The following is a 14,736-nucleotide window of genomic DNA, read 5'->3' as shown; positions in this document are numbered from 1 at the left end:
AGTGTGGGCAGGCACAGGGGTGGCAGAGCAGATCCAGCCTCTCTCTCCTACTCCTCCCGCCTTCTTCAATGAAGCAGCTGAAAGCAGTGGAAGAGAGAGGAGGAGAATCGGCTTCCGGCTGCTTCATTGAAAGCCATACAGGAGACCGCTGCTTGTCACTGCTGCACAGATCATACCTGATCATTCCATTTCTTTCCTGCTCCCCCCTGCTGTGCTCCTCGGTGCCCAGTCTCCTATTGGTGTGGTGGATCGGGGGAGGGGCTTGGGGGGCCAGAAAAGAAACGTAATGATCAGACATGATCTGTGCAGCGGTGACAAACAGCGATCTCCTGTATGGCTTTCAATGAAGCAGCTGTAAGCCGATGCTCCTCCTCTCCTTCCCAAGGCTTTCAGCTGCTTCATTGAAAGGCATACAGGAGATCGCTGCTTGTCACCGCCCCCACCGCCATGGCTCCTACACAACACCCTTATACCCCGGCGCTGCTCACCCCCACCTTGTTTCCACTCGCCAATGCGAACAGGCGAGTGGAAATTTCACAGGCTGCTTTATTTGATACAATAGTATAAATCCTTGATGCAAAAAATTACTTTAGTCTATTAAAACTATAATGCAAATAAACTTTATTGTTTTCTGACAGACTATTTCAATGTACACGCAGTCATATCAAGCTGGCAGTCGCAACCTTTGAAATCACTAAAGTGAATGTGGTTTTTTATTTGCAAAACCTTCCCATACAACTATTACAGGTCAATAGACCATTTTGAAGCTGCTCACTTTTATTACATTCACAGGTACTAGCTTCCTGGCTGACCTGTGTGTAGTACTACAAGTCTGATTTCTGAAGAATGCAAAGATATCCTCAAAAAGTCACCAGCCTCATCATATTTTCCTTGTTGATCGCATAACACAATCCTGGCCTTGAGAGATAACTAACAGATGTGTTCTGTCTTTGTTTTTTCCTATGGTCCTAAAGCTAGCCTTTGTTGTGTGTTTCTTCCCAAAGTAGAACAGTTCCCATGCACATTTTTAAAATTTCAGCGTATAGAAAATAGACCAAAAATATTCCTCTGGTAGTTCTGGTTGTCAGTCAAACTCTCAATCTCCCATGCATGCTGTCAAACAAAAGAAAGTGTGTGTGTGTGCATACAATTGGTGACCCCTTTTGTTTATAAGCATGACATTTATGAATGAGGTGGCATTCCACCTGTAGAAGCTTTTTAGCAAGATCTCCAACTATTGCAGGCATCTTACAGTGCAGTTAATATAAATATCTAAAACTGCTTTTATAATGTCTTCCTGTAGATAAAGAATTCCAATTATGGATATTTTATACATAGTTACATTGGTTCAGCTTGGACCAATGTAACTATGCATATACCATAAATGACTGATCCCCCTGAAAGCTGGAAAACACTGAAGCAGACACCGCTATTCCAGTAATCTCAACTTCTAGGACTCGTGCCAAGTGGCTGACCTGCTACATTCTGAACACAGGAGGTCGGCCACTCAGCACAGCACTATTCAGAGAAAGGTTTACTGAACGAATGCCAACGTGTTCTCTGATTGGATGATGCTGAGACACATGACAGTTATTTCATGCTCTCCACCCAATCCGATGAGAGAATGCTTAGCAAAGCATTTTCTAAATGGCACCTATGCCAAGTGGCCAACCTCCTGGAAACAAATGGAGAACACAGGAGTAGTGGTGTCTACTTCAGTGATTTCTAACTTCCAGGAGCCAGTTATGGCTAAAGTATAATTACATTGGTCCAAGCTGGACCAATGTAACTATGTATAAATATCCAAACCTGGAATTCATTTTAAAATATCTAACTCTTAAACCATTTTGCATTTGTAAATGAGGACCTTGACTCATAAAAACATTTGGTAGCTGTTACCTGTGAAAACAGTTACGTCTATAAGCAATGTACAGTTATAGATTTCAAACTGTTTTCATCCATTAGGATCTCGTTTGAGAAAATATACTGATGAGTATAAATGTATGTAAAAGCACAGCTACAACCAATTCTGTATTACCACAATCTGTGTGCACTGCCATCGTGTGGCAAGAAGAAATACCACAGGTTTTCAGGATTGAATGGTTCTATTTTGTTGAATATAAAAAGTACAGTGTATACATTTTTTTCCATAATCATAATTTCATCAATTCTAGCAATAATTTGTGGAAAGGGAACTACAGTAGTTTTCCAGTGAAGGGTTATTGTCCAATGTGTCGCTACACATATAGTATTATGAGGTCTGTTAGAGATAAGGATATATCAGAATACCTCCAAATGATAGGCAGTTATTGTATGTTAGGTTTACTTCTTTATCTGTTAAAGTGTTAATTAGAGTAAAGATCTCTTTCCAAGTGGGAGTTAATTGTGTACATTCCCAGAAGATATGCAAAACTGTATCAGGAATGAAACAGCCTCTACACGAAAAAAAATATTCAAACTAAATACTTAGTTTTTTTTTTATAGACTTCCAAATGGTAATTAGATTACAAATCCTGATTCTGAAGCATTGTGACTTGTCTTTTTCACTCAGTTTGCACCTTATAGGGTCATATACCCTTTTTTTTCCTCTTTTTTTTTAATTCTGTACCCTATTTTCTATCCTCAAGGATGTGTATTGTCCCCTCTTCTATACTGCCTTTTCACCTATGATTGCGTACATGTCTATGCATCAAACAGCATTGTTAAGTTTGCTGATGACAGACACCATGGTGGTAGGCCTGATCAGAGGTAAAGATGAGATGGCTTACAGGGAGGAGATCCAACACCTAGTCACATGGTATGAGGACAATAATTTGGAATTTAACACCAAGAAGACAAAGGAGATTATTGTGGATTTCAGACAAGCTGGTAATCACACCCACGCTCCCATTACTATCAATGGAGTTGTTGTTGAGCGTGTCAACAGCTTTAAGTTTCTTGGAATCCACATTTCTGAGGATCTCACCTGGTCTCTGAATTCTTCCTTCCTGATCAGGAAGGCACAACAGTGCCTATATTTTCTGAAGAAACTTAAAAAATCCCATCTGTGCTACAAGATATTGGAGAATTTTTATCGTTGTACTATTGAGAGCATCCTCACAAGCTGCATCTTCGTGTGGTACAGCAGCTGCACTGCTTCAGACCGCAAAACCCTTGAGGGTGGTGAAAACCGCCCAACAAATTATTGGTGTTCAGATTTCCAGCTTGGAGAACATTAACAAAAAATGCTGTGTACAAAGGGTGAGGGGCATCATTAATGATACCTCTCACCCTAACCATGGACTGTTCATACTCCTTCCATCGGGCAAACGATACAGGTGTCTCAGAGCCCATACAAATAGACTGAAAAATAGTTTTTTCCCTGTGGCTGTTAAAGTATTGAACCTCTAATCATTGGACAGTATTGCATTACTGAATATTTTATCCTTTAATGCACTACTCATTGCACCGATTATGGTATTAATGTATATTTTATATCCCGATTTTTGTTATATTGTTATTAATTGTAAATGGGCTATTCATGCACTTCTGGCTGGATGCTAACTGCATTTCATTGGTTCTGTACATGTACTTTGCACAATGACAATAAAGTTGAATCTAATCTAATCTAATGTGTTTAGTTAATTTTTTGGTTCTTTAACTGAGAAGTAACAAGTAGACATGTGGAGTATTTGTGATATCTTACTTAAATTCAGATATATATATATTTTGCAACACTACAAAATGTTAAGTATATCTGTTGATAAACATTATTTATGTATTACAACTGTTATTATATAATACCTTTTCAATAAAAGAGTTTGTAAACAAAAAAAAAAGAAGATAAAAATTAAAGTGTTACTAAGCAAAATCAGTCTGTATATGCAGTAAAGCATGCTTGTTATACTCACTGTGGAACCTGAGGGGTTAATCCTCTGCATTATTTAAAAAGGCTGTTTGATCCTGACTTCTCTGATCCTCCCATTCTTCCAGTGTCTCCCTCTTAACTCCTGATAAGACATATTGTGTAGAGACACTGCAGATGCTCAGTTTGGTGTGTATTGCCAGCGAGGTTTTTTTTTTCTTGGGAGAGTGCATGTGCTCAGCACAGAGCCAATCAGCACTGCCCAGACAGAGATCAGAGGTTCTGCATCCTCCTAGAGCAGAAAGAAAACCCCTCCTACAAGCTTTAACCAGTGCTCTGTCAGACACTGATAGATGTTACAAGACTGCTCAATCTGCTGATGAGAAAAGGTATTTAGCAGTTTATATTTACTAAAATAATTGCATTTTCATGTTCTGTGTATTGTGGAAGACCACATAGGGTCCTGGGTTTAGTAACACTTTAACATTCATGAATTACAGGAAGGGGCTTTCTTACCCTGAAATGCATTATTCAGAAATAGAACAGTCAATGATAATTTTCTCTAAAAAGACAAAGATGAGGAGGCAGGTAATAATTGGAATGTTATAATGATTTAAAGTATAACTAAAGGCAAAACTTCTTCTTTAGGTTTGGATAGAGTGGTGAAGGGTTAAAACCACACTCAGGGTATTAGTGCTGTCTGTGTTCCAGATAATGCCAATCACTCTAGTTATTCTGATCACCAATTTCTCTTGGACTGAAAGTGAAGTGATCAGGTGAATCCAAATATTGGCGTTGCCATTAGAGCAGGATACTCTAATATACGGGAACATTTTCAGTAGTGACAATTATCTAAGAGGGGATTTCCCTCACGTTGGAAAGCTATCCTCTCAGTTACTGTTGTGTCTACAGGTTAGGAGGTGAAGGAAAATACCCCTAATGAGACACAGACACTGTTTTAACCCTCTCCTACTCTATGCTAAATAAAAAAAATGTAGGTTTCAGATACACTTTAAGGCCCCTTTCACACTATTGGTTTAATCAGGTCCACCTGTCTGTTTTTCAGCTGGACCTGATCGAACCCTCCATTCACTTCAGTCCATTAACACTTGCCTACCTCCAATCCGATCAAAAAACAGAAGAGGATCAGAGGGCAGTCGGCTGTAAACTGACAGCCAGTCCGTTTACATCCGGACACCCATAGTGCAAAGAGGGCTGTGTCTGTGTCCACTCTGCATAAACAGACTGGACATGGACCTGTAATCCACCAGCTCTGCTCCGCCTAGCGGGGGATCAGTGGACAGATCCCCCACTGAGCAAACCAGAATGCGCTGTGATGCACCTTCTGAGATTGCCAGTCCCCTGTGATGACATAATTCTCTTCTGGATCATGAGAGGACACTGCTACTAGTCATCCAATAGGAATAGTCCATGTCATGAGGAGGAGAAGGAGAAAACGTGTCACTTGACTACTACTTAACGTAAGTAACAAAGGGCTTTTACCTAGGGAATGTTTTTAGCAATTCAGATATAGGGGATTGGAAGGATGGGGCTTTCATGTTCAAGCATAGTGGTTCAAGTTGGATAAGTTGGTTTTTAAAAAACAAAGTGCTTAGAAATTTTCAAATTCTTTGATTAAAGTGGTTGTAAACCTCAGACATTAAATGTGAAAAAGGTATACCCCTTTATAGTGTGTCCTTGTCTCAATTGAGAGCACTAAGTGACATTTTTGCCTGCTGCTTCATTTCTCTGCTATCAGCACGAGTCATTTCTGACAAGTTTTCCTGACACCAGGAAAAAAATGGTGACAGCAGATTGACAGCCGTTGTCCTGTGTGCTTGTAAAGGGGGTGTGCCTTTTCCCTCCAATCAGCTCTGAGAGCTCTCCTCATTGAGCTCTGCAAAGTGTAACTTCAGCTCCCCCCCCCATTTTCTGAACTCTCAGACAAGCTTTAGAAATTTAGCATTTGAATAGATGTAAAGAGAAGACTGCAGATAGACAGGTGCAGCTTATGTAGTAAGATTTGTTTAATCTCTGTGTACCACCTTGAAGCCAGTTACTTCACTGGATATATGTAAGGGTTTACAACCACGTTAAGACATTATAATGCCTATGTCCACATAATAATTATTTTGTTCAATGTTTTTCTTTTCCAAATAATTCACTATAACACATTTTACTGCTTCTAGTTTCATTGATGCTGCAAGTTAACGACAGGAGACATATTCAGCAATAATTCTGGTAGGGTTAATTGAAGGATTCCCTTTGCTACTTGGACTGTGAAATTCCTGTTTTTCCATATATTTACACAGATGATGACTGCACTGTATTATTGGGTGGTCACATTTGTAATGTATGCTACTTCAAAACCACAAGACCCATCGGACAGTGAGCCTTTGTTGAACTACTGGAAGGGTGCCAATATATTCAGTTAATGTGAACAAGGAACATTTTCACTTGTGCTGATGTAATAATCCTGTTAGGACATTACATCAGCATTTTGTTGTCCTGACTGAATGGCATATAGACAAAAATGGAGATACGTCCCACAGAAAAATCTTTAGATCTTATGTTTAAATGTAGTGACATGGCCACATATATCAACATATGACCCAAGGTTTGCATTTCTTTGCTTAGCAGGATACCTACCTCTATCGACATAAGAGATAAAATAAAGGACATTTAGCATGGTGATTGGTCAATCTGTGCAGTAACGTACACGGACCAAGTTTGGGACAAATGTTACACTCTTTCCTTCTGTCAGCTGCCTTCCCTGAATATCTGTGTTATCAAAGCCATATGCTTTCAATATTTTCGTTTAGCTACTGGAACAGATATGTACAGATATGTACCCTTCCTCAAGAGACAAGAATGAGGTATGAGGTTTCCATTCATAGAACATCTTGTTTAGGTTTCATCTGTACTTATCAAATAACAAAGTGCTGAAACAGATTCTGTTTAAAGAAGTCAGAGAAAAAATAAACCAAACTAAGTAAGTTTTTCTAAACCTGCTACTTTTTCAGGCTACAACAGTAATATATACCGCAGCAATACTGCTGCAGAGAAAATAATTCAAACTAATTAAGATTTATTGCTACTTTCTAAGGTTACCACTTTAATCCATACAAAAAAACACTTAATTCTACATTTAGTCTAAGAAAAACTACACATTTTGACAGTTGTGACTGTGTTTTTAGGACACAGCACTGCTTGCAACTTTAAGTGCAACTGAAAGTTATGAAACTTGAAATTAAACTTCAGCCAAAACAATTAGTTTTGGATAAAGTGTTTGTGTGCTGTTAGAACCTTTGTCAAGTTTCGATGGGATTTTGGATAGGGATTCACTTGCAAAAACTGAAGCCGAACATAAAGAGAAAAGCAACTGTTTGCAGCTGGAGGTGATGGAAATCTTTCGCTGGGAATGTCTCAGTTTGCAAGGATGTGATTTCTTTTACTTTGGGGTACAAAATGTAATACAAAAGGTAGTACTAGGTCCAGACTGGGACAACAAACAGGCCCGGGGAATTTTAGACTCAGCAGTCTTAAGCCTGGGGGCCCTGCCCTTGGAACCCGGTGGTGGAACACCAGAGCCTGGTCACAAGTGCGACCTTTCAGACCCTGGTAGTACCACCACTGGTGTCCATAGATTTTTTTTATGTTATTATTATTATTTTTTTTACCATTTTAATAAAAAAAAATTTATTTACAATTTTATTTTTTATTATTTTTTTTAGGAGCCCCAGTACTGATCACTGACTGTTCATTCAGACAAGGAAATGACACGTTTACCGGCCCCTTCCCTGCTCTCCATCCTGACAGATCCCCCACGGAGATGGGGGGCACCCATCGAGGGAGTACACACGATGGATGGATCGGTTCCTCTATATGCCGCCCCTCATATCCAGGTGGCCCCGGCCCAAGTGCCTGGAGTGCCCTATGGACAGGACGGGCTTGGGTATGAGACATTCTAAGTCTTAACAGTTTAAGGAGACCAAGACCAATGCAAGCTGTAGTATATTCACCTTTTACTATCAATATAGTAAGGTAGAGTTCAGAAGAAGGAACAGGGTACACAGGCATGTCACCAGTATTGACTGCCCAAAAGATTGACAAAGACGGTAGTACTGAAACAAAGCAGAGGTAGGCGTCATGGTCCACTGGAGAGCGGAGTATACTACCTCTTGGCAAGGTGCATAGACTACCTCTTTTCTTGCAAGGAATGGGTTCTTTGATTTATGAAGAAATTCAACAGGGTGTCTTTAACATAAAAATATATATAGTTAGGTCCATACGTATATATTTGGACACAGTCACAATTTTGTTTTTTTTCAGGTATTTAACAAAATATATTCAATCTATAGTTATATAATGGATGTGGGTTGAAAGTGTACACTCTCAGGTTCAATTTGAGGGTATGTACATCCAAATTGGAAGAAGGGTTTAGGAATTACAGCTCTTAAGAGTAGCCATCTCCCCTTTTTCAAGGGACCAAAAGTAATTGGACAATTGAATATAATCATAAATAAAATGTTCATTTTTAATATTTTGTAGAGAATCCTTTACTGGCAATGACTGCCTGAAGTCTGGAACCCATGGACATTACCAAAGACTGAGTTTCCTTCTTTCTGATGATTTACCAGGTTCTAACTGCAGCTGTCTTCGATTGTTCTTTGTTTGTGGGTCTTTCTGCCTTTAGTTTTCCCTTCAATATATAAATATAGCTTGAATATATTTTGGTAAATACCTGAAAAAAACTAAAATTGTGCCTGAGTCCAAATATATATGGACCTAACTGTATTTGAAAAGTTGGCTTTGTAAAGAATAGAATTGTTGCTGTTAGTGTTTATAAAATAAGTACATCAAGCCTCTGTTCTAAACCTGTTTCTTTTTAGTTTGTTTATTAAGGACTTGGTAACCAGCATCAGAAGCAATGTCTCATTGTTTCCACATTATGAAAAAGATGTGTTTTACAAAAGCAGAACTTCTATCATGAAACAATGTGAAAAAAAGTCTTGAGGCATTACATACAAAATCTTTTACCATGTGGCACAAGAGAAGGGCATAACTGTAGAATAACTGATTCAAATTACAGAGAACATCTTTTTTACATGGAAGATAAAATTAATATACTTAGTGATAGAACAGTTTTCTAGCACGAAGCAAAACTATAAAAAAAATAAGAATATCTGTAATGGTCCACCTTCCAAATATAACCCATGTAATCTTTTCCAAGGATTCCTACCTGCACATTCATATGAAGTGTATAGAAGCCAACTTTTTTTGCAGTGGCCTCTCTTGGTGCACCAATGACACATCATTTTTTTGGACATCCCAAAACTACACCTCTGCCAGTGACAGTTAGGCCAACCTTACTAACACAAATAGGATTTCATCCTACAAAGCTCACAGCCCAGTATCACTGCAAATCAATATGTTAAACTGTAGTGTTGACTGTGTGGGAAAAAGGCCATTTTTTAAAGATGTTTATTCTTAAGGTTTTTGAAGCATTTCATAAACACATCTACGTTGTACATAATGACCAGGATACAGTATTACATGACAATTTTACACACAAGGGTACATTGTGCAGGAAAGGTAAAAAAAAAAAAATCCCATTAACAGACTATAAATTAAAACAAAAAAAAAACAACCAATGCACATACTCACACACATGTGAGATTACACCCTTGCAGTACAATAGATAGATACTGTACCAATGTAAAACCCATCTCTGGTTAAACAACATTGCCACTATCTAACCATATGGCCCAAATATTGCATGCCGTGCACATGCAGTATAGCTAAGTTTACACTTGGACAGAGCCTCATTAACCAAGTCTAGGAAGAGTTTTTATCTGGAGGAAGAGGGTTCTTCCAATTATTGGAAGAACCCGTTGAATAAAGTTATCAACAGCTCCTAAGAGCATCGGCTCAGGTAAGAACAGGACCATTTATTGTGTCAAAAAACATTGCCAATAAGGATGAATCGTGAACAAAACATATGAAATATTCCTGCATCTGAAGAGAAACATCTAGAATGTTTACCTTGGGAACACAGAACTAACTTTTGAGCTCCAAGTGGAGTAATATATATTAACGTCCACAAAGGAAAAGACTACTAAACATAATAAAGAAAGGTTTCTGAAAGACCTTACCTAGTCTAAAGCAAAGGTTATGGCTTGGAAATATATGTTCAACAAATACAAACAGAAATGTGTATTTCTGTTTAAACTTATACTGCCTCTTATGTTAATATTCAAACATATATGGCAATTTGGTATGTGGACATGCTATATTTAGTTTTAAAAAGAATTTGGTAGCTTATTATGGATTGTGAGATGGCCAAAAACATGCACAAAATTAAACATTCTAATATCCATTTTAAAATCATTATTAAAAAACTGTACAGTATATTTCAAATGCAACAACCCACAGATTCACAAATAATGCAGTCAGTGAAAGAAGCCTATCAATTACTTTCCTTGTAGGACACCATCATGCATGCAATCTAGAAACCAGTTTGTTTTTGTTGTTTAAACGGTTCTATTGTAAGTAGTGATTGGTAGGATTTTCTGTGGCACTGGCTAGGTTCTCTGGAAATGCTATTCTTCAGTGTCTGGCGGGCTCTCATTACTATCTACAATGGGCCATCCTGTCATTAGCAGCAGCCAGTTAATATGGAAGAGGTGGTTTGGCACAAACTTCTCTAAAAGCAAAGGACCTAACTGTAGCCGCCATCATCTGTGTGTTGTATGGAAAAGAAAAAGTTGCAGTTAATAGTACACTTAGAGTACACTTAGCCCTTCATCTCTCTGAATTATTTTAAGGTTATTTTTGGTCAAAAACACATAGAGGCTGACAACAGTAATGGGATATCAACAGGACTCTACAGGGTACTTGTGGAATAACAAAGATCCCAGAATTCAAAGCACTATTAGAGGCCAATCCTGCAAGATCCTGAATGGTTGGGTGACATGCCACTCTCTGATGGTTGAATTCAAAACATGAGATGCACAAAAAAATTTTTATTTGTAAGGAATTACAAAACCACATAGCGCCCCAATGTAATAATACAAATTTAACCAAAAATTGTTTTAAATCTATTCAGAAATCTGAGTCATTCAAATATATAAATGATCAAATGGCACAGTCTTCCAGTGTATACAATATATATCCACTTGCTGATCGCATCACCTAGATGTACAGCAGTAAGGTGGTTTTCCTGTGCTGGATTATGAACCTAGTACGTGATCCAGCTCTTCCAAGTAGCGGGAGCACGCCGCTGTGCTGTGATTAGACACAGTACAAGCCGATCAGCAGGTCCCAGCCCATGATTGAGGACTAGGAATCAGTGATTGGCAAAGAGGCTGACAGGACAGAGCTCTGTGGATGTAAACAATAGAAAGCTCACACCTGTTAGTGGAGATGTGCCAGTTTTTCTTTCCCTGCAAAACAGGGAATAAAAACCAGCTCATCCCCTAGTAAAAGCACCACACTGTACACACACACACTGTAGGCATACACTGAACCTGTAGGCAGCACAGTGGCTAAGTGGTCAGCACTTCCGCCTAGTAGCACTAGGATTGTCGGTTCGAATCCCGGCCACTGCACTACCTGCCTGGAGTTTGCATGTTCTTCCTGTCTCTGCGTGGGTTTCCCCCAGGTGCTCTGTTTTCCTCCCACAGTCCAAAGATATGCTGACAGGTTAACTGGCTCCTGTCTAAACTGGCTCTAGCATGTGTGTATGAATGCGAGTTAGGGACCTTAGACTGTTAGTTCCTTGAGGGTTAGGGACTGATGTGAATGTACAATATATATGTAAAGCGCTGCGTAAATTGATGGTGCTATATAAGTACCTGCAATAAATAAATAATAACAACTAAAATAACCCTTTGATCGCCCCTAGATGTTAACCCCTTCCCAACCAGTGTCATTAGTGCAGTGTCAGTGTATATTATTAGCACTGATCACTGTATTAGTGTCACTGGTTCCCACAAAGTGTCAGTTAGTGTCAGATTGACTTCCATACTATTAAAGTCCTGCCATAAGTCACTGATCACTGCCATTACTAGGGTAAAAAAAAATATTAATTAATACAAATTCCAATATACAGTCGTGTTCAAAATAATAGCAGCGTGTTGAAAAAAGTGAATAAAGCTCAAAATCCTTCTAATACTGTAGCTTTTATTTCTATACACACGAATGCATTGGGAACACTACACATTCTATTCCAAATCAAAACATGAAGAAAAATATATCAAATGTGTGTTGTTCCTCTAAAAAAATTTAAGAAAAGTGAATATTAGACTGTTCAAAATAATAGCAATGTTTGTATTCTTCTTTACAAACTCAAACATTCACTATATAAACGTAAAAATGTTTGAAGATTTTGCTTTCCTTTGAATCACTTAATTAATATTTAGTTGTATAAGCACTGTTTCTGAGAACTGCTGTACATCTGTGTTGCATGGAGTCAACCAACTTCTGGCACCTGTGAACAGGTATTCCAGCCCAGGATGATTGGACTACTATTGGCCACTCCATAACGTCAATCTTGTTGATCTGGAACCAAGATGTTGCACGTTTACTGGTGTGTTTGGGGTCGTTGTCTTGTTGGGACACCCATTTCAAAGGCATTTCCTCTTCAGCATAAGGCAGCATGACCTCTTCAAGTATTCTGATGTATTCAAACTGATCCATGATCCCTGCTACGCGATAAATAGGCCCAACACCGTAGTATGAGAAACATTCCCATATCATGATGCTTGCGCAACCATGCTTCATTGTCTTCACAGTGTACTGTGGCTTGAATTCAGTGTTTGGGGGTTGTCTGACAAACTGTCTCCGGCCACTAGACCCAAAAAGAACAATCTTACTTTCATCAGTCCACAAAATGTTGCACCATTTCTCTTTAGGCCAGTCAATGTGCTCTTTGGCAAATTGTAACCTCTTCAGCACATGTCTTTTTTTCAACAGTGGGACTTTGCAGGGGCTTCTTGCAGATAGCTTGGCTTCACATAGGCATCTTCTAATTGTAACAGTACTCACGGGTAACTTTAGACCTTCTTTGATCTTCCTGGAGCTGATTGTTGGCTGAGTCCTTGCCATTTTGGCTATTCTTCTATCCATTTGAATGGTAGTTTTTCCCTTTCTTCCACGTCTTTCAGGTTTTGGTTGCCATTTTAAAGAATTTGCGATCATTTTAGCTGAGCAGCCTATCATTTTCTGCACTTCTTTATATGTTTTCTCCTCTCCAATCAACTTTTTAATCAAGGTACGCTGTTCTTCTGAACAATGTCTGGAACGACCCATTTTCCTCAGAATTTCAGAAAGAAATGCACTGTAACCAGCATGTACAACAATTGCTGCCTTCCTTCCTTAAATAAGGGCAATACTTGCCACCTGTTTTTCAAAGAAGGAATAACCTCACTAATAGAACTCCACACTTCTATTATTTTGAACATGCCCCTTTCAATTAGTGATACAATTACACAGAATCAGCAGCATGCATGTCATGACTGGTGGGTCTGTTGGATTTCGATTACTCTACTACACATGCTAGTAAATTATTTGCCATATAGAAATATCATTTCTACCAAAAACAATGTTTGATCAGGTTAGTGATGTCTGACTGCTATTATTTTGAACACAACTGTATATCCCATCATTTGTAGATGCTACAACTTCGTGTAAACCAATCACTACACACTTTTTGGGATTTTTTTTACCAAAAAATATGTAGCAGAATACATTTTGGACTAAATTTATGAAGACATTCAATTTTTAAAACATTTTTTATTGCATATGTGTCATAGCAAAAAGTAAAAAATATAGTTTTTTTTTTCAAAATTGACAATCTTTTTGCACTTATAGCTCACAAAAATAAAAACCCCAGTGGCAATCAAATACCACCAATAGAAAGCATTTTTTGTGTGAAAAAATGATATAAATTTCATGCGGGACAGTGTTGCTTGAGAGCACAATTTTCAGTTAAAGCAATACAGTGCGGTATAGCAAAAAATGGCCTGGTCAGGAAGGGGGTAAAATCTTCTGCAGAGCAAGTTGCTATTGTTGAAAGCTGCATTGACATTTGTTGCAACTGCGTTTTTTGCATTATAAAAAAGTGTTGCAGAAATTCAGTAAACGAAAGTATTGCATGCTTTCATGCAAACAACAAAATGTCCTTTAATATGGTTTTGGAGTGGCATTGACTTGAAATGTGTAACATTACATTTATTGCTTTTTTAGATTTTTGTTTAAAGAAGTTTTGCAGTGCATAAAAAAAATTTGGATCTTTACTCAAACATGATTGTAACATAATTATTGCTGTCACAGTATGTGCCACTGTTCAACATTAACCAATACCTCTTTTATACAGTTTTGGACTGGCATTTATATGAATTATGTAGTATTACCTTTGTTGCAGGTTACATATTTGATGTTTCAAAAGTGCTTTAGTGAACTAAGTAATCCCCCCCCCCATCCTCTCGAAATAGGAAAATGTCAGTTTAAACCGCTACTGGAGTGAATTATTTTGTATTTCTCAAAGTTACCCGACACTTGCCACAGGCTGGATTTTATCTGTTTTGAAATTGTTACAACCAGCTTAATATTTATGCGTCTGTAAACAATTATAAGAAGCAGCTGACATTACTTACAGCTGGCTCTTGTAAAGTAAAAGACAGTTTTTCGTATTTAATATGCTACAAACATGTTGTTCATGCACCCACCAAAAAAAGTATGGAATTCATCCGGACAGAATGGTGGTGGACATGTTAAAAACAACAAACAACATGCTAGCACCCCTATCATCTGTACTGACTTATGGTAGTAATAGCAACAGTGAGACTCTGGGGTGATCTTAATTTTTCCTCAAAATAACATCAGGGCTA

At 38.3% G+C, this 14,736-nt stretch overlaps 1 protein-coding gene across 1 annotated transcript in view; it reads right to left on the bottom strand.

The window, feature by feature from the left end:
- WDR27 (WD repeat domain 27) overlaps nt 1-14,736 on the bottom strand; it is a 425,210-nt gene that overhangs the window by 13,536 nt on the left and 396,938 nt on the right. The gene's annotated exons all lie outside the window — the stretch shown is intronic.

Source organism: Staurois parvus, unplaced genomic scaffold (genome assembly GCF_062004578.1).
Source record: "Staurois parvus isolate SC_StPar_1 unplaced genomic scaffold, SC_StPar_1.0 ptg000081l, whole genome shotgun sequence".
NCBI lineage: Eukaryota > Metazoa > Chordata > Amphibia > Anura > Ranidae > Staurois > Staurois parvus.
The sequence above is the reverse complement of the archived record's forward strand: the minus strand, read 5'-3'. Positions and strand labels throughout refer to the sequence as shown.